General features: G+C 42.4%; 1 long non-coding RNA gene across 2 annotated transcripts in view; it reads left to right on the top strand.

The window, feature by feature from the left end:
• Nucleotides 1-2,133: 2,133 nt before the first annotated feature.
• The window catches only part of LOC134298648 (uncharacterized), a 28,591-nt gene continuing 8,868 nt past the window's right edge, over nucleotides 2,134-21,856 (top strand). The window contains exon 1 of one of the 2 annotated variants that reach the window (XR_010005744.1): nucleotides 2,134-4,445. This is a non-coding gene — a long non-coding RNA (uncharacterized LOC134298648). Of the gene's footprint in view, nucleotides 4,591-21,856 lie in introns of both variants that reach the window. The other variant, XR_010005743.1, reaches the window with a different exon arrangement.

Below are 21,856 nucleotides of genomic sequence, written 5' to 3'. Positions count from 1 at the left end.
AGATGGAGGAGGCAAAAGAATGGTTTACCCCAAGGCAGCGTTCTTGCACCAACCTTATTTAACATCTTCACGAACGATCAGCCACAACCACCACTCACAAAGAGCTTTATATATGCTGATGACCTTGGCCTTACAACACAAGCAAAAGATTTTGAAACAGTTGAAAAGCAACTCACCAATGCCTTGAAAGATCTCTCCAGCTACTACAAAGAGAACCACCTGAAGCCTAACCCTGCCAAGACACAAGTGTGTGCTTTCCACCTACCTAACCGCGGAGCCAACAGGAAACTGAAAGTTACTTGGGAAGGCCAAGAACTCGAACACTGTTTCCATCCTAAATACCTTAGTGTCACCTTAGACCGAACACGAACATATAGGAAACACTGCACGAACACCAAGCACAAAGTAGCTGCACGCAATAACATCCTGCGGAAACTGACTGGCAGCGCATGGGGTGCAGACCCACAAGTAATAAGAACATCAGCCCTGGCCTTGTCTTTCTCAACTGCAGAGTATGCCTGTCCTGTTTGGCACAAGTCTGCCCATGCAAAGCAAGTGGACATAGCCCATGCAAAGCAAGTGCAATGAAACATGCAGAATCATCATGGGATGCCTTAAACCTACACCTGTTGATAAACTCTACAAGTTAGCTGGCATTGCCCCTCCTGACGTGCGACGGGAAGTTGCTGCTAACGGTGAGAGAAAAAAGGTCGAACATTGTGAAAGCCACCCACTGCATGGCTATCACCCTCCTCCCACCAGACTCAAATCAAGGAAGGGCTTCATGAGAACCACCACTCCTCTTGATGTTCCTCCAGCAACAGCAAGGGTGTCCCTCTGGGCAGCTAAACCTGGCAATTCTAACTGGATGGCCCCCCATGTGGGTCTTCCTCCAAAGGCAAACCAAGAATGGGCAACTTGGAAGTCCCTGAACAGACTGAGAAGCGGAGTGGGCAGATCAAAAGACAATCTGGCAAGATGGCACTACCTGGAGGAATCCTCCACCTTGTGTGACTGTAGAGCAGAACAAACAACTCCGCATATGTATGCTTGCCCACAATGCCCTGCCTCATGTACGGAGGAGGAGCTATTTAAAGCTACAGACAATGCGGTTGCTGTTGCCCGCTTTTGGTCCAAAACTATTTAGTTGCTTGTGATTTCTTTTTTCCCCCCATTATTTGAAATGTATTTGTTGTATAATGCTTTTGACACGAAATAAATAACCCCAAGATTAGTGGCCAAGGTATCTCTCTAATATCTATCCCTTTGGAGCCTTGGCCCTGGTTAGTCTCAGAGGGCCTCTGAGAGACCACCGCCTAGAGTCTTTCTCCTTCCCCAACTCACTGAGAATGCCTGACCTCCATTGACTAGGCCAACTGTTGCCTTGAATATGGTGAGGAAGTGCTGTTCATTTGTTTTTGTATTCATAAACAATACATTTATGAATAATAAATAAATAATAAATAAAAACAATACAGGGCCTCTGGTGGCGCAGTGTGTTAAAGCACTGAGCTGCTGAACTTGCGGACCAAAAGGTCCGAGGTTCAAATCCCGGGAGCGGAATGAGCGCCCGCTGTTAGCCCCAGCTCCTGCCAAACGAGCAGTTCGAAAACATGCAAATGTGAGTAGATCAATAGGTACCACTCCGGCGGGAAGGTAACAGCACTCCATGCAGTCATGCCGGCCACATGACCTTGGAGGTGTCTATGGACAACGCCGGCTCTTCGGCTTAGAAATAAAGGTGAGCACCAAACCCCAGAGTCGGTCACAACTGGACTTAACATCAGGGGAAACCTTTACCTTTACCTTATTTATTTACGGCACTTCTATCCCGCCTTTCTCTTTTTAAAAAATAATATTTATTCAAACATTTGTTATACAGCAGACCCATCATATTCACTATTCAAATTTCAATATTCAATACAATAATATTTCATATTCAATCTTCAATACAATTTTACAGTACATTTTGGCATCCACTGTTATTTTCACCCATATAAAAGGTAAAGGTTTCCCCAACGTTAAATCCAGTCGTATCTGACTCTGACGGTTGGTGCTCATCTCCATTTCTAAGATGAAGAGCCGGCATCGTCTGAAGACACCTCCAAGGTCATGTGGCTGGCATGACTGCATGGAGTGCCATTACCTTCCCGCCAGAGCGGTACCTATTGATATACTCACATTGGCATGTTTTCGAACTGCTAGGTTGGCAGGAGTTTCACCCACATACTGTATATACTGTATATATATATATACAGTGTTCCCTCACTTATCACGGGGGTTAGGTTCCAGGACCACCCGCAATAAGTGAAAATCTGCGAAGTAGGGACACTATATTTATTTGAACATTTATTCATTATTTTAGTAGCTGTACACTATTTTCGTGTGTTGATAAATCGTCTCCTTCTCCTCCTGTTGCCACTTGGGCTCCTTTTCTCTCCCTTTGGCTTCTCCTTCCTCCCTTCCTTAGGCTGTAAATTGCAATTTTTTATGATTTATAATAGTCTTTTAGAGTTTATTGAAAACCTGCGAAACAGCAAATCCATGAAAAGTGAACCACAAAGTAGTGAAGAAACACTGTATATATATAGGAGCACCCAGGTGGTGCAACCTGTTAAAGCACTGAGCTGCTGAACTCGTGGACCGAAAGGTCACAGGTTCAAATCTGGGGAGCGGAGTGAGTGCCCGCTGTTAGACCCATCTTCTGCCAGCCTAGCAGTTCGAAAACATGGCAAAAAGGTAACAGCGCTCCATGCAGTCATGCCGGCCACATGACCTAGGAAGAGTCTACGGACAATGCCGGCCCTTTGGCTTAGAAATGGAGTTGAGCACCAACCCCCAGAGTCAGACACAACTAGACTTAATGTCAGGGGAAAACCTTTACCTTTAAAGTTACTCCACTGGCTGCCATTTCATTTCGGGGCAAAGTACAAGGTGAAGATTTGTTGTCCAAGGCTTTCATGGCCAGAATCACTGGGTTGTTGTGAGTTTTCTAGGCTGTATGACTATGTTCCACAAGCATTCTCTCCTGACATTTCGCCCACATCCTCAGACATCCTCAGAGGTTGTTGAGGTCTGTTAGAGACTAGGCAAGTTAGGATTATATATCCGTGGAATAATGTCCAGTGTGGGAGAAAGAACTCTTGTCTGTTGGAGGCAAGTGTGAATGTTTCAATTAATTACCTTGATTGGCATTGAAAAGCTTTGCAGCTTCTAAACCTGGCTGATTTCTGCTGGGGGGAATCCTTTGTTGGGAGGTATTCTCTGGTCCTGATTGATTCATGTCTGGAATTCCTCTGTTTTCAGATTATTGTTCTTTATTTACTATCCTGATTCTAGAGTTTATTTTAATACTGGTAGCCAGATTTTGTTAATTTTCATGGTTTCCTCCTTTCTGTTGAAATTGTCCACATGCTTGTGGATTTCAGTGGTGTCCAAGTTGGTTCATCAACACGAATCAAGGAACATGAAAGGCACTGCAGACTTACTCATCCAGAGAAGTCAGCCATGGCAGAGCACTTGATGAACTAACCTGGACACAGCATATTATTTGAGAACATGGAAATGCTGGACCACTTAACAACCACCATGTCAGAGAACCCAATTGTCTGGGGCGGATTGTACAGGAGAAAGCAATCCTGTAGGTAATCTGGACCCAAACTATGTAGGGCTTTAAAGATCAAAACCTTCAGTTTGTACTTTGCCCGGAAACGAATTGGCAGCCAGTGGAGTGACTTTAGCATAGGTGTAATATGCTCACTACTGGATGTTCCTGTAATCAATCTGGCTGCCCTATTTTGAACCAGCTGGAGTTTCCGAACTTGATACAAAGGTTGCCCAATGTAAAGCGCATTGCAGAAATCCTTCGGGGGCTGACCAGGTATATGGATGGAAGGATGAGCATGTTGTCAAAGGCTTTCATGGCTGGAATCACTGTGTTGCTGTGAGTTTTACAAAATCAACAACAATCAAACTTATAAATATCTATCTCTTCTGCAGGCGTACCCAGCCAGTTTTAATCATGAATTTTAATATCTGTTCTATGTATTGAATATGTGTTTTATAGAAATACGTTTTAATATGTATCTTTTATAGAACTACATATAATACAATTTTTGCAACGTTTGTGTGTTCTGACTGCTGTGACCTGCCTTGAGTAATGAGGAGAGGCGGGTAAGAAATAAAATTATTATTCGTATCAATGAGAATGATTTTTTAAAATTGAACAAACATACCACTACAGTTTATCCTCTTCAAAATAGGCTCTTTGTGATCAAATACAGTGTTGCTGGCCTTCGTCATGGAGAAAGGCTTCCCTTGTGATGTCATTGCAAGCTGCCATAGCAGCTGCCTGGACTTTTTTAACTGTCCTGGAATGATGTCCTTTGAAGTGGGCTTTGAGCTTCAGGAAAGAAAACACATGGACCCAAGACTCTGCACAGCAGGTAAGTATGCTTTCAGAAGCCATAGAGCAACGTTGGTCTCAGTTTTTGAAGCTGAGGGACTCTGTTCCAGACTCTGCAATTTCCGTGACGAGACCCAAAAATGACGACACACTTTGCTACCAACTGCTACGAAGGTGTGAAGAAGGTCAGACTATATGCCTGGTTCCCCCTCCACCTGCCTTGACCCCCTGTTTCCTTTCCAAGTCCTTCTGTTCTGGAAATTAGTCCTTTTAGGACAGACCACATATACATACATGCCATACATACATGCATTGCCCTTCATCTTGTGATGAATGCATTTGAGAATCAGCCATAAAATGCCACCTCTGAAAGAGATCATAGAATCATAGAGTTAGAAGAGACATCCATTTCAACCCCCTGCCAAGAAAATTGCATTCAAAGCACTCCCGACAGATGGCCATTCAGCCTCTGCTTAAAAGCCTCCAAAGAAGAAGCCTCCACCACACTCCAGGGCAGAGAGTTCCACTGCTGAACAGCTCTCACAGTTAAGAAGTTCTTCCTAATAATGTTCAGGTGGAATATCTTTTCTTACAATTTGAAGCCATTGCTCCGTATCCTTGTCGTCAGGGCAGCAGAAAACAAGCCTGCTCCCTCCTTCCTACGACTTCTTTGTGTTGAGATCTTGTGTTAGAAATTCTGCCATGGATAGAAAAAAGAGGGAGAAAGAAAGTTCCTTCTTCAAGGGAAGCCTGTCTTCACCTCCAAGTGGACCCCATTCAGCTTGACTGGCAACAACAATGAATGCTGTTATTTATTCTGATTTTTCCAAACATACTTCCCCAATGTATTTGAAGTCATTTTCTCCCCAGGGATCCTCCATAATTAAAAAAAGACTCCCTTAGTAAGCCATACTTGCTGACAGATGGTGAAAGTGTATCCTGAAAATACACAACCTAATATCTATATTCGTAGAAGCTTTGCATAACCCTCTTGTTCTTTACCTTTTGCAAATCCTAAATAGTTTATATTCAGAGCTCACTGTTGGTGGCATGAAAATCATTAGCCAAAGCGCTTGTTGTAAATACTGTAACACATCTATGAAAATGCGTGATGCGCACATTGCCATTCAGAATTACTTGACAGAAAAGCCGTGTGTTGGGGAAAGTGTGTGTTATCCAGCACATGCTGAGCCTGGGAGGAGACAAGTAAACCAGAAAATAAAAATGTGGCATTCATATGACAGCTATATCTCAAGAGCCCATCGATCAAGAACTGGACTGGCAACAAAGCTCAGGTGTAGAGGCCTCTAATGAGCTGTGGACACACCTCAGCTCACATCCCTGAATTTCACAACACACATAATAAGGTCACAGCACACATACGCACACGGTTCCATCATCCTTACTAGTTCAGCCAACAATGTACCTGCAACTGCGAGTCCTTTAGCATACCTACAGATGATGACTGATGGAGAATGGCACTGGGAAAGCAACCCATTGGATTCTCTTGGACCTCCTAGGATACCAAGGATTATTCTAGATGGAGTTTCAGAATTGGACTTCAGTTATTATCTTGCTTTCCCATTTGGATCGCTGATTCCATAGGGTGGTCCTGGGGGAATGGCAGTTCTATAGCATTGTACTGATGCTTTGGGTTCTAAGGGTTCTGATTTACCTCTTCCCCTGATGTGTAACATCTATATGAAACTGCCAAAAAAAATAATCTGATGTCACACCAACAGTATTAGATAAGGCAGAGCTTTCCAAACATTTCATGATGGTGAAATACCTTTTAGACATGACTACTAACCGTAGTGAATTACAGAGAGCATCACTTTCCGGTCCCAATTCAAGGTGCAGGTTATCACCTACAAAGCCTTAAATGGTTCGGGACCCACCTACCTTTGTGATCACATTTCCTCCTATGAACCTGCACAATCTTCGATCTTCCGGGGAAGCCTTCTCCTTGCTCCCGCCTCCGTAACAAGCGTGCCTTGTGGGGACGAGGGAGAGGGCCTTCTCCGTGGTGGCCCCTCGGCTCTGGAACTCTCTCCCCAGGGAGATTAGGCAAGCACCCACTCTTTAGGAAAAATCTAAAAACTTGGCTTCGAAGTCTGATTAATGAATCCCCAAGACAGGCTCTCCTCAGTAATAATCATGGAGATGGAGGCAGAGTATGAAAATAAAGTTATTATTATTTTATTATGACACAGCAAACAAGATAGATATGCTGGATTTCGTATCACAAAATCACAAGTTGAACACTTCCCAAGTGTCTAGGACTGTGTGATGTATTTTCGGATGATGCGTGCAGATCCCAGTAGGGTGGCCTTTTGCAGTTGGCAGATCGTAATTTTGTCAATGTCTATTGTTTCCAAATGCCGGCTGAGATCTTTTGGCATGGCACCCAATGTGCCGATCACCACTGGGACCACCTGTACTGGTTTCTGCCAGAGTCTTTGAAGTTCAATCTTGAGGTCCTGATAGCAGCTGAGTTTTTCCTGTTGTTTTTCGTCAATGCGACTGTCACCTGGGATAGCGACATCAATGATCCAAACCTTTTTCTTTTCCACAACTGTGATGTCTTGTGTGTTGTGTTCCAGAACTTTGTCAATCTGGATTCGGAAGTCCCACAGTGTCTTTGCGTGCTCATTTTCCAATACTTTTGCAGGTTTGTGATCCCACCAGTTCTTTACTGCTGGGAGGTGGTACTTGAGGCATAAGTTCCAATGAATCATTTGGGCCACATGGTTGTGCCTCTGTTTGTAGTCTGTCTGTGCGATTTTCTTAAAGCAGCTGAGGATATGATCAATGGTTTCGTCGGTTTCCTTGCACAGTCTGCATTTTGGGTCATCAGCTGATTTTTCGATCTTGGCCTTAATTGCATTTGTTCTGATGGCTTGCTCCTGGGCTGCATATTATTATTATTATTATTATATACTTTCGCGACACAGTAATTCATTTTTTCTAGCAAATCGGGGATAAAACCAACCCCTTATAAGAGATATGGACACATATGTAAATTGTAATAATGAAAAGTTTGAGGACACAACATATGAAAAACTTTTCATTTATACTTTTTAAAAATATATAAGTTGTAATAGTATACATTTCCAAGATAATAGCATATATTTCCAATATTTTTGTCGTTTATAAGTAACAATACGTAAATATGTGCAAGAATTGTAAAAAATGTATAACACTAATAAAATAACTGCTTTGAGTCTCCTTGTGGAGAGAAAAAGCAGGGTATAAATAAACATTATAACAGCAATAATAATACTTTGCCTATAATAATAATAATAATAATAATAATAATAATAATAATAATAATAATAATAAATTTGTAGACCACCCTATCTCCCCGAAAGGACTCAGTGTGGTTTTCAACAAAATAAACACAATGCAAACATTCAATACCAAAACAACAAATAATAAATCAAACCAAAGAGTAAAAACAGACTCAATAAAAATGATAGAATAACAAACAAACAGACATGATACATCACAAACATTTACAACATGACAACCTTTTAAAACTCTTAAAAATTACACTAAAAATATGAACACCTAGATGGTATACAACTTCCTACAAGCAAAGATGGGTGTCCAACAAGCAGACAAGGTATGTATAAAGATGTATTAATCTTCTTCCTCTCCATACGCCAGAGTGCATAGATGGGTTTTTAGTAACTTTTTGAAGGTGAGGAGAGAGGGGGTGGTTTTAGTTCTTTTGGGGGGGGGGATTTAGCCCCCCTCTCTCGTTCCCACCAGACATGCCTGAGATGGGGAGTAGGACTGAGAGCAGAGCCTCCTCCGCATATCACAATGCTCAAGCTGGTTTGTATACGGAGGTGTGTTTCTGCAAAGTCCAGGCCCAAACCGCTAATAAAATATATGAGGTTAATGGAATGAACACAGCTTTTGACTATCTGGTTGAATACTACGTAAAGACACATTTCATCATCAAACATGTTTAAGCTTTCATGTTTCAGTGGTATTGCTGATTTAACATAGACACAGAGGTTTCTCGTGTTCGCACAGCACACTGAAATTGACACACTAACATGTTGCAACATGCAGTTTGGAAAGTTCTAAGGTAAGGCATTAAACTCTACTTCACCTTTTCATTAAATCTGCTCTCTAAGCACCCGTTCAAAGGAGACAGTCTTAACTCGTAAAAGAGAGTGCCTTTTCAGCAGTGGCACCCAAGTTATAAACCCTTCTCATAGTCATGTGCCTGGTATGTACATGTAGTGTTTTGAGCACTAGGTGATGATCTTGTTATACTGAAATAAAATTACTTTCCCCCTCAATTTTAAATTATCCATTGCTTTTAAAATCCTTTGCACTATAGTTATCTCTTGGTCTTAGTTTTATGCAGTTGCAGTTTTTATTTTGTTCCAGACTTCCTGTTTGTTTGTATTGTACTCTGTTCAATGGGTCCCGTTTTTATTGCAAACAACCTAGGGAACCTTGATTCTTAGGCATTCTATAAGCAAGTGAATAATACATGCATCTCACAAACAGTGTTTTGGAGCACCACAATACATAAAAGGAAGAAGAGTCAACACTACACAAATTCCTAGTCAAGCAAAAGAACATACACAACGTCTTGAGAGCAAGATTTAGATATTAACCTCTAGAAACAACATACATTATAAAGCTTACTTTTGCACTACTTTAACTGCCATGCTTTCATCCCATAGGTAAAGGTAAAAGTTTCCCCTGATGTTAAGTCTAGTCATGTCTGACTCTGGGGTATGGTGCTCATCTCCATTTCTAAGCTGAAGAGCCGGCGTTGTCTGTAGACACCTCCAACGTCATGTGGCCGGCATGACTGCATGGAGCGCCATTACCTTCCTGCCGGAGCGGTACCTATTGATCTACTCACATTTGCATGTTTTCGAACTGCTAGGTTGGCAGAAGCTGGAGCTAACAGCGGGCGCTCACTCCGCTCCCGGAATTTGAACCTGCGACCTTTTGGTCTGCAAGTTCAGCAGCTCAGTGCTTTAACACACTTCGCCACCAGGGTTCCTTTTCATCTCATAGAATCATATAATTTGTAGTTTCATCAGATATTTACAATTTTCTGCCAAAAATATCTAGTGTCTCCTGTTACGGGTTTGTAGAAAAACAAACTGCGTGCAGTCCTGTCCAGACTTATCCAGTCCTTTGTTGTATCCACAATGAGCAAAAGAAAAACAAGCCACGAAAATGGAAGAGAAAATCAAAAATTTACTCTTAAGTAGCAGAATCAAAAATCATAATAAAACTTCCAGCAACAAAACTCACATAAAGTCTCTGGCATTAAATTCATGCATCTTCATAGTAGGCTCTCAGCAAGCATTCAGTAAGTCCCCAGTAAGTCCCCCAGTAAGTTCCCAGAAGACATTACAAACATTTCCCAGATATACCCCATTCAGGGAGTGGCTCAAGCCTGTTAGCCCTGATTGTTCCAATTACTCAACCATTAGTTGTAATTGACCAGGTGTTTTTCTCTTAACACACACATACACAAGTAGTGATCCCACAGAAACTTAGTCACATACATGCATATACAGTAATATCTCCCACTCCAAATCCCAAAATTCCATAGGACATACTTTTGTCACATCAAGGTTCTATAGTTCTTAATTGTAAAAGAGGCCAAAGTAGTTGCACAGTAGTTAAGATGGAACCTGAAAGCAACATGTGAAGATGTCAACTGATTAAATCAAATGACTTGAAGACCTTGGTCAGTGATTTGATAGGCTACATGCCAGAGTGCCGCATAGCTCCAGTTTCATTCCCAATGCTTTTGACTGGGAAATGTGAAAGGGTCCGGAAATTAGAGTGGGGGAATAGTCTGGTATTTTAGCCTTACGCAACCAGTACAAGAAAGCGCCTTGAAAACTAAAGACCTCACCATGGGGAAATGTTCTTCTGTTTCTACCCATTTCTACACACTTCAAAGACAGACTCCCACATAACTCATCAAATGACGCAGGACTGTCTCCAGAGGTTGCTCATGGAACTCAATCTCAGCAGCATGTAGATTTCAAAGATGGGCAGAAATCAACTCTACTACTGTGGTCATAGAAATGCTTAAAATTAGTATTTTTCCTTGGGGTAGGAAGTGGTGGATCTGTCCAATTACTTTGTGATGTTCCAGTGTGGGTGTTCATGTGAGTGGTCTGCTAATGATCCTTTTTCTATTAATGGTTTAGAGATGGAGTGAATCTCATTGAAAGAAGTGTTTTAAAAATGTGCATATCTTCTTTAGTGTAGGGGTTTAAGGGCAACAATCTAATGGAAAGTGGTATTCCATAAAGGATGCCTGTTTTAAAAAGTGTGCTGGTATCTGTTGCACGCTAGCACTGAAACACCTTTTAACCAAGCACCACACCAGAGTCCAGTAGATCTATCTAAAAATGTTTATTGAAGAAAGCAGGTAAAAAGGGAAAAGGGCATTTTCAAAAGGATCAGAAGAATAGCAAATACAAAATATCAGTAATCCAAAAATGCCAAAGTACATCAAGTCAAGAGAACCAAAATCCACAGTAGCACTTCAAACCAAAATCCATAAACAAGAAAACAGGAACTTTTCCAAGGTAAGCACTTCAAGGAAACAAAGGCATGGACCAGAACAGGAAACTTGAGAATACTTGAATCGTGAACTTGAGAGCCGAGACAGGAGTGCCATCTCATATGGCAATGTTGTCTGCTCTGAGAGACGTGAAGCCAACACCACTTAATTTAAACCTGTCCAAGTAGCCATGAGATCATGCCAAACACACCTGGACTTCAAGGTCTTACTGCAGATTCTCTGAGAACATCAAAATTGCCTATTTCTCACTCCTTCCATTCTCAGGCCTAATCTGGCTCTCGGGAAAACTCATCAGCCAATGGCCATTTTTCAAGCGAACTGGAAATTTCACTTTCCGCAGTTGCCTGGGAATGAGCACAGGAATCCAAAACAAAGACCTCATCTGCCTGCAATTCTCTTCCAAAACTGACAAACTCCTCACTTTGAAACTCATCAAACCCCTTGTCCTCTGAAATGTCAGAAAAGTCCTCTGCTGCTTGCTGAGCTACAACATCCTTGATATGGTTGAGCTAAGGAGGTGATCCTGTGTGATGGGGGTGAGTAAATTCTCCATCTTCTTTAAAGATGGAACCCTATGAAATGTCACACAAAGAAGATGATTCCACCCACTCCCCACTCCCCCTGTCATGTGGGGTGAAGTTTTAAAACATTTTATTCACAATCTACAATTATGGGAGCTTCCGCTAATTGGATCTTCCATTTTATGAAGTGGGCTGTAGTCCACAAAAGTTTATGCCAAACAAAGCCTGTTTATCTTTAAGTCTTTGTTGCTTTGACCCAGGCTGAATATGTGAAGCCTATGGAGGAAAAGCCAGGGGCAACCTGGTTAGTGCAGGTCATGAGGTGGACCTCCTTCCTCCTTTGCATAGAAGGGCATGTGGGGTTGATCTGATTGTTGTGTGGAACAGTTATCCTTGGGCACCACAGAGAGCAGTGGTCAAAAGTCAACTGGTGGAGCACATTGTCCTCAGATCTGGATGCATGGAAACTTTGTGGAGACAGGAGAGTTGGGAGTGATGCTTCACCTCATCTTCATGCTCAGCTAGAGGTCTTTCCTCAGCTACCCACATTCCCTGTCTGCACATTAGGAAAATAAACAAACTGCTGCTTCTACTCCATGCACTGGTTGTGATCTGGCAAAACTCAGTTGCTCGTGATAGTTTGGCCAGCATGCCAAGGGATAATGTACACATGGGGAGATGGGGGAGAAAAGTGCCCCCACTCTGTATTGGGGAGATCACTCTCTCTTATTTATGTGGTGGAAGGAAGTAAAGTGTTAGGTACATAAACAATGGAAGGCAAAGTGCTTTCGTAAGGCAAAACATGGAGCGTGGGAGACATTTTGTAGCATGTGTTGTCGAAGGCTTTCATGGCCGGAATCACTGGGTTGTTGTGAGTTTTCCAGGCTGTATGGCCATGTTCCAGAAGCATTCTCTCCTGACATTTTGCCCACATCTACGGCAGGCATCTTCAGATTTTGTAGCATGTTATATTCCCTCCTTGCTTACTCTTACGGGAATATCTCACTTGGCCACAAAGTTTCTTTTTGATATCTAAGCAGGAAAGTGTTAGCAATGTTTGCTGGAGACAAGCAGTTTTGTTTTAAAACGAACAGAAAATAAACAAATAAGGCACAATCTCTCCACTTTTTCAAGTCATCAAAACTTCCTCCTTGTGTGTTATTTAGGAATTCAACCTGTAGTACTCCTTTCCTTACCTTTCCTAAAGAAGAATCTGTGTTATAATTATAAGTGAAGAGCTCCTTTTTATATACCTTATGAAGAAGACTTTGATTATTTTCTCTGCTAGGTGTTATAGTATGGGGTTCAGTGGGCTGCTGAACTGTTCGTGTTTCCTCTTAGATTCTCTCCTGGAGAGATCCACCAAATTGATCATATTTCCTAATAGTTCTCAGCACTACCAGAACTGCAGATATTTTCCATCACCCCAGTCTGTAGTGCTTCAGCAGCCTTTCAGCTGGGGTGCTAGCAGGATGAAAAACAAGATGAGCAGACTACAGCAGAGTTCCGTCGTCATCATCAACATTATCCTCATCATAATATCTGATGATACATAATAATTTCTATGACACCACTCTAGAATAAACATTGCTTTTGGTTGATTAAGCTTAAGACAACCATCATATAGGTGAGGTGAGAAGCTTTGACATTGTTTTTACTTGTAGCTTAACCCTTTCTGTTGCCCCTGAACTTGCTAGACACATGGTTTGGTTTTAAAAAAGACTCTTTTTCTAGCACTTTCCTCACGTTTCTGTATGATACTCCCTGTTGAGGAGGGGAAGCAAAGCAGCACTGCAGCCCCAAATAATGATGCTGTCCCCAATGATTTTTTCCAACTTTCTCAAATTCTTTGCATTGCAGTTCCTTAAAACTTCATTTTAGCATCTAGAAATAGAGTTTAGGCATCAAAAGGACAGGAGCAAGCAAAGCTACAAAGAAAAGCAGACATAGCAAATTTTAAGGCATGAGTTATTTTCAGTTTCATAGCAATGCTAGAAATTTCAGGACTTAAGGAAAAATTAATAGGAATTCTTAGTCCCTTCCTACCCATCCCGCGCATAGCTTAGGTCTATATGGCCCAAAACATTTAATATGTTTTTGAGTTCAGTGTTTGCTGCTGCTCATATTTCAGTGGTTCGAGAACATGCTATTCTCTCCCTTTGTTGTATGATTTCAGTCCTCATGGTTGTTGTTTTTTTCCTTCCTCTTATCTCCTTAACTAAACTTATCATGTTTTTGTTAATGTCTCTTTTCCTTCTTTCTTTGCTCAGTCTGCCAGTGTTTACTGGGGTTTCATTTTAGATTCTTTGCTCTCCTTTCTTTATCTTTATCCACAAGGCCTTCTTTATTTTGGCATCAGTTATCACATCCATGCTGGCAACTTATCATTTCTCGTCACCTAATTTAAAATAGGATGCAAGGTAGAATTCATGGATGGAAACTTCATTGTACCCAATGGCAGAGACTTATTTTTTAGTAACTTTAAATGAGATTGTTCTGATTTTTTTCTCCTAAAGTTCATTATTTATTCAGGGTGATATCATTTTATTTATTTTTTATTTAAAGTACTTCCTATCTACTTGTGAAGTGAAGAGCTGGGCATGTCTTGGTGAAGGCAACTGATCACCAGTCAGAGGATGTTGAGGAAGAGCAATGTAATAAAAACAGAGGCATGTCTCCAGAGAGGCAGACAAGGTTTGGATTTGACAGCAATAGGATTTTGACCTTAGAGAGATAAGGAACAGATATTATAGAGATAGGACAGCATGACAGGAAGAGGCTATTGGTAGGTGACCGCTGGCTAGACAGCTAGGCAAGTTCCACTAGGTTGGGGCAATGCCTTTGGACTCTGAATGAAGGGAAAGGATTTAAGGAAGGGTCTCTTGACCTGGTCCTTTCCCTTCCTGACTTCCAGGAGGTGGAGACAAGACTCTGGGGACTTTCCTACTGGGAAAGGGTCTCCTAGTGGGCTTGCCTGCAGCATTCCTAACAGCAAGAAAAATTGACAGGCAGACTAGGTTGCAGTAAAAGTAAGGCATCTGTTTGGTGCAATGAGCATAGAAGCGAGGGTCTTTGGTGCATAAAGCAATCTGGAGCCTGCCTCAACTAAAGTCAGGAGGATTTTGTTCACATGGGCTGCATCTAAGGGGAAGGGGAAGGTTTTCCCCTGACATTAAGTCTAGTCATGTCCGACTCTGGGGTTGGTGCTCATCTCCATTTCTAAGCCAAAGAGCCGGCATTGTCCATAGATATCTCCAAGGTCATGTGGCCAGCATGACTGCATGGAATGTCATTACTTCTCACCGGAGCAGTACCTATTGATCTACTCACACTTGAATGTTTTCAAACTGCTAGGTTGGCAGAAGCTGGGGCTAACAGCGGGAGCTCACTCCGTTCCCTGGATTCGAACCACCAACCTTTTAGTCAGCAAGTTCAGCAACTCAGTGGCTTAACCTGCTGCGCCAGAATGCAGAAACAAACAAAAAGATAATTGGATGTCAGAAGAAGAAAATGTGTAAGAGAAAGACAGAGAAAAATGGACAGAAAGAGTTTGAATAGAACTTAATAATAATAATAATAATAATAATAATAATAATAATAATAGTAATAATTTATTTATACTCCACCACCATCTCCCAAAAGGATGGGGCAGCTTACAAAGCACTCAAAGGTGCAAACATGCAAAATACAAAAAGTGCAAAGACAATAAAACAAAAGCAGTAACAACCAACATAAACATCACAACACCCCCCCCCCCCCCAGTTAAGATCAGTAAAATGCAACAATAGCTGAAGGTATCCATCTCATAAAGTGCACTATGAAATAGTCTCTAGGTCCTCAAATATGTTCATTAAGGGATTCTAAACATTGTCAGAGCCTTGTCGAAATAGCCATGTCTTCAATTGTATATGGAAGGCTTGGAAAGTGGGGGCTAGCCTAATCTCCCTTGGGAGGGAATTCCATAGTTGGGGGGCACCACTGAGAAGGCTCTCTCTCTTGTCCCCACTAACCGCACTTGAGATGGAGGTGGGACCGAGAGGAAGGCCTCCCCGATAGATCTTAGTGCCTGTGCCGGTTCATAGAGGGAGATGTGGTCTTGAAGATAGGTTGGACCGGAAGCATATAAGGCTTTATAGGTTATTACTTAGGACTTTGCCGCAAGAAGTCAGCATTCCAAGGCAATCACACAATCATAGGTAGAAGTTACATACCAGGACAAGTACCTTGAATTTCCTACTTTATTAGCAGAACTGTCCCAATTCACCAATCTGAGTCCCATAATTGTACTTCCATATGCCCTTGTAGCCTTGTAATCCCTGCACTTTCACTGCTTCTTAATTAATTTAATTTGAGGGCAATTCCACCATTTCAGCAATGAACAACAAAAAACTGGAAATATATCCATTAAATGTGAAATAAAGATAAAGAATACAGCTCAGAAACAGAAGCAAAAAAATTGGTTCATCAGACGGGGAAGGTGATGGGAATGTTATGGGATTATGAGATATTGATGGGTTTTGTCTGACAACACTAAGAGATAGATTAATCACAGATTAATTACAAGGAGGAGGCAGACTGACTATTGTATGCATGGTGTTATACAATAGGGATCATCACCAAAACTGAATGTCCAGCTTCAAAGCCAGTTTGCCTCCCTTGTGTAATATAGTCTTTAGACTCTACTGACTGCTTCTTCTATATGTTTTGTGTGATATCCAGTTATGATGGGAGTGGCAGTGATGATGCTTTCCTTTTGAAAATGTATATCCTAGCTCTGTGATCAAATTGTTATCATGCCAGTTTACACCATAATATTAGGAAAACAAAATATAGCTAATACTGATTGTTTTAGATACCATCTGTAACTACTGTTATTTTGTTTTCAAAATATATTAAATTCTGAGCTGTATAATGAGCTCAGAGAGAATAAACAAGAGAATTAATATCCAGCCAAGAGACAATTAAAAAGTTTCTGAAAACCTTTTAAAAAGGAATCTGACTCAAACATTTTCTCAAACAGCCTATTTATCAAGTTCTACTTTGCCTGGGATTCCTTGATCATGGCATTTGGGTCATCTGTTGCTTTCATAGAAACCATGGCAACAGTACTGCCAGTAAGCTGGTCCTTTTCATATCCACCACTGCATATTTGTAGAGTGCCATCTCGCAGCATTTATTCCCCAGGAAATTTTCTGCATTCTCCAACTTGACCCTTAGAGAGATGAGAAAGAACTCTCTGAAGCACATCATGATATGTTTGCTCAGTATTTTGAAGATAAATGACTCGCTTTGCTTTTAACATAATTAGCTTTGCAGCTCAGTCATACTATTTGTCCAGTTTAGAATCTGGGTAGGGGATATTTCAAGTATTGCATCTTGAAGAAATGGACAAGAACATCCTTCCAAGCTTAGAGCATCTTCTAATAGACCAGTGGTTCTCAGCCTGTGGGTCCCCATATGTTTTGGCTTTCAACTCCCAGAAATCCTAACAGCTGGTAAACTGGCTGGGATTTCTGGGAGTTGTAGGCCAAAACACCTGGACACCCACATGTTGAGAACCACTGTAATAGATGAAGACAAACTAACTGGCAGACCTAGGACTCTATCCCACAAAGTTGCCATTCAGTAGCATTCACATTATAAGAGATATCAGCAACATATCAGGATGATCAGTCTTTAGTATTGCATGTTCTTGTAGTCATTTTACTGCTATCTGGTTCCACTGCTGTACTTCTTCCTAGGAAGGTAACCTTGACCATCTGCAGTTCTGCTCTTCCATAAGTTCTTTGGGTACTGTTTCATTATCTGAGTGGAGGCCAAACAGGGGCACTAGACAGAGAAAGATAGTACATTTTACAAGGGGGGGGGGGGGGGAATTGAAGGAGGAAAACCATTTTCTTCATTTTTGTTGGTTATTTCCTCTTCAATCTTCCCATGTCATAAACAAGGGTTGCTTCCACAATGGCAACATGAGGGGAGGAAAAACAGGAAAACAAGGGGAAGTAGTTTTACTGGGTTGTCGAAGGCCGAAATCGCAGGGTTGTTGTGTGTTTTCCGGGCTGTATGGCCATGTTCCAGAAGTATTCTCTCCTGACATTTCGCCTACATATATGGCAGGCATCCTCAGAGGTGAGGTATATGGGAAAACTAAGAAAGGAAGGTTTATGTATCTGTGAAAGGTCCAGGGTAGGAGAAGAACTCTCGTCAGTTGGAGGCCAGTGTGAATGTTGTAATTAATCACCTTAATTAGCATTGAATTGCTTCATCTCCTGACTTCTTCCTGCCTGGGGAATCCTTTGTTCAGAGTCGTTAGCTGCCCCTGATTGATTCTGTCTAGAATTCCTCTGTTTTTAGAGTGCTGTTCCTTATTTATTGTTCTGATTTTAGAGTTTTTTAAATACTGATAGTCAGATTTTGTTCATTTTCATGGTATCCTCCTTTCAATTGAAATTGTCCACATGCTTGTGGATTTCAATGACTTCTCTATGTAGTCTGATATGATAGTTATTAGAGTGGTCCAGCATTTCTATGTTCTCAAGTAATATACTTTGCAGGCAAAGTTGTTCAGATACGTCGTGAGTTGGACTCCAGCTTAATTGTGGTTCCAGTGGAGGTAACCGAGGTACCTGTCTGTCCGATTTTGTGGGATTCTTTCCAGCTTGTTCTCCCTGATGACGTGGAGGGGATTCTTGGGTCTGTGAAGGCGACCACTTGCGCTCTGGATCCTTCTTGGCTGGTTAAGCTGGCCAAAGATGGGTCGTTGGAGTGGTTTGTGGCTATAATAAATGCCTCTCTGGGTCAGGGGTCAGTTCCATCCTGCTTTAAGCAGGCGGTAGTAAAACCGCTATTGAAGAAGACCTCATTAGACCCATCTGTATGTAACAACTACAGACCTATTTCCAACCTCCCGTTCCTGGGCAAGGTTTTGGAGCGGGTGGTTGCCACGCAGCTCCAGGAGTTCCTCGATGACACTGATTTTCTGGACCACTCGCAATCTGGTTTCAGGCCTGGGCACAGTACCGAGACGGCTTTGGTCGCCTTGGTGGATGACCTCCGCAGGGAGCTGGACAGGGGGAGTGTGACCCTGCTAGTTCTCTTGGACATCTCAGCAGCTTTCGATACCATCGATCATGGTATCCTTCTGGGGAGGCTCTCCGGGATGGGGCTCGGTGGCACGGTTCTGCAGTGGCTCCGGTCCTTCCTGGAGGGCCGTTCCCAGATGGTGAAGCTGGGGGATACCTGCTCGGACTCCTGGCCATTGACCTGTGGGGTCCCGCAAGGGTCTATCTTATCCCCCATGCTATTCAACATCTACATGAAACCGTTGGGAGAAGTCATCCGGAGTTTTGGAGGGTGTTGCCATCTCTACGCAGATGACACGCAAATCCACTACTCGTTTCCACCTAATTCCAAGGAAGCCCCTCGGATTCTGAACCAGTGTCTGGCCACTGTGGAGGACTGGATGAGGAGGAACAAGCTGAGGATCAATCCTGACAAGACAGAGGCCCTCCTGGTCAGTCGTTCGTCGGATCGGGGTATTGGGTGGCAACCTGTACTGGACGGGGTTGCACTCCCCCTGAAATCACAGGTCCGCAGTTTGGGGGTCCTCCTGGACTCAGCGTTGACGCTTGAGGCTCAGGTGTCGGCGGTGGCCGGGAGGGCTTTCGCACAACTCAAACTTGTACGCCAACTGCGACCATACCTCGTGAAGTCTGACTTGACCACGGTGATGCATGCCTTAGTTACCTCTAGACTGGACTACTGTAATGCGCTCTACGTGGGGCTTCCCCTGAAGACGGCCCGGAAACTACAATTGGTTCAGCGTTCGGCTGCCAGATTAATAACGGGAGCGAGTTACAGGGAGAGATCTACTCCCTTGTTTAAGGAGCTCCACTGGCTGCCGTTTATTTTCCGGGCCCAATTCAAGGTGTATACCATCACATATAAAGCCCTAAACGGTTTGGGACCCACCTACCTTCGTGACCGTATCTCCTATTATCAGCCTACCCGATCCCTTCGTTCATCAGGGGAAGCTCTCCTGGCGCCACTGCCAATAACCCAGACCCGCCTTGTGGGAACAAGGGAGAGGCCTTTTCTGCTGTGGCCCCCCGATTATGGAATTTACTGCCCACTGAGATTAGGCAAGCCCCCACATTAGTAGCCTTCAAGAAAGATTTGAAAACATGGCTTTTCCGTGGTGCCTTTGGAGAGTAACTATTTTACATTCCTTTTCTGTTGCTCCCTCTAATTTCTATCCTCTAGACTACACCACTTCCTTGACCCTGATTGTTATGGTTTTATTTTATGTTTCTCTCACCCCGAGTTTTAATTTAATGTTCATGTGGACCGCCCTTGTTTTTATTGTTCTCTTGATTTGTATTGTAATGGATATTTTATTTATTGTACTGTTCATTGTGTTCTGAAATGTTGTTTTTTTATATGCTGTTTATTTTGTATTGTTTTGGGCATGGCCCCATGTAAGCCGCCCCGAGTCCCCGTTGGGGAGATGGTGGCGGGGTATAAATAAAGTATTATTATTATTATTATTATTATTATTATTATTATTATTATTACTGTGTCCAGGTTGGTTCATCAAGTGCTCAGCTATGGCTGACTTCTCTGGTGTGGTTAGTCTTCAGTGCCTTTCATGTTTCTTGATTTGTGTCTGAGCAATGCTGTGTTTGGTGGTCCTTATGTAGACTTGTCCACAGCTGCATGGTATACGGTGGACTCCTGCAGCGGTGAGAGGATCCCTCTTGTCCTTTGCTGAATGTACCATTTGTTGGATTTTCTTAGTGGGTCTGTAGATAGTTTGTAGGTTGTGTTTCTTCATCAGCTTGCATATGCGGTCAGTGGTTCCCTTGGTGTATGGTAAGAACACTTTTCCTCTGGGAGGATCTTTGTCTTTACTCTCATAGTTTGTTTTTGGCCTCACAGCTCTTCTGATGTCCATGGTGGAGTATCCGTTGGCCTGTAGAACCCAGTTTAGGTGGTTTTGTTCACCTCGGAGGAGGTGAGGTTCGCAGATTCTTTGTGCACGGTCTGTCAGGGTTTTGATCAGGGCCAGTTCACGGCTATACGCAACTACGCAGCTGCAGGTGGCGCTGTTGTCCCAGGGGCGCCAGAGGCGCCTGTGCGTGTGCATGCGCACGTGCGAACCCCTGCCTCCTCCTTCCAGCCAGGGTGTGCTCCTTTTTTGACTTGGGCGATGGTTGGAGTTTTTATGAACGTATCTATCTGTGTGTGTAGGTTTTCTGTAAATTGTGTGGCCCAATTGTCGATTGGGTTTGCGGATGACTAGAACATCTAGAAATGTTCCTTTTCTTTTTCCATGGTGAATTGGATGTTTTGGTGGATGCTGTTGAGGTGGTCTAGGAACTTGCTGAGTTCTTCTCCTCCATGGCTCCAAATGGTGAAGGTGTCATCAACATATCTGAACTATATATCGTATACCATGCAGCTGTGGAGAAGTCTACATAGGGACCACCAAACGCAGTGCTCTAACACAAATCAAGGAACATTAAAGGCACTGCAGACTAACTCAAGTCAGCCATAGAGAGCACTTGATAAACTAACCTGGACACTATATTGTTTGAGAACACAAATGCTGGACCACTCTAACAACTACCATGTCAGACTACACAGAGAAGCCATTGAAATCCACAAGAATGTGGACAATTTCAATTGAAAGGAAGAAACCATTAAAATGAACAAAATCTGGCTAACAGTATTAAAAAAAACTCTAACATCAGAAGAGTAAATAAGGAACAACACTCTAAAAACAGACGAATCCCAGACAAGAATCAGTCAGGGGCAGCTAACAACTCTGAACAAAGGATTCCCCCAGGCAGGAAGAAGTCAGGAGATGAAGCTATTCAATGCTAATTAAGGTGGTTAATTACAACATTCACACTGGCCTCCAACTGACGAAGAGTTCTTCTCCCACCCTGGAACTTCCACAGATATATAAACCTTCCTTTTTTGGTTTTAACTGTATTCTCAATTTGCTTCAGACACGATAGATAGATAAATAAATAAATACTCAGAAAATAATTTTCTCTGAGATCCAAGGATTGCAACTGTAATTGGTTTGCCACACATGTCCTGTTGATCTCTTGGGCCAGATAGCCAAAAAACATCAAAACATTTGATCTTTGATTGTGAACCATTCGCAAATAGAACCATAAATATTTAGAAACATTACTGCAAGTCACTTTGAGCTCATGAAACAGAATTAGGGATCATTCATTGTTATGCACCCCCAAGCTGATTCCAAATTACAGATTACCTAACAATCTTGGCAAATATTTTCCACAAAGGGTTGCCATTACCTTCCTCTTG

Source organism: Anolis carolinensis, chromosome 4 (assembly GCF_035594765.1).
Source record: "Anolis carolinensis isolate JA03-04 chromosome 4, rAnoCar3.1.pri, whole genome shotgun sequence".
Taxonomy (NCBI): Eukaryota; Metazoa; Chordata; class Lepidosauria; order Squamata; family Dactyloidae; genus Anolis; species Anolis carolinensis.
Note: the sequence above shows the minus strand (reverse complement) of the source record. Positions and strands in the feature narration are given on the sequence as shown.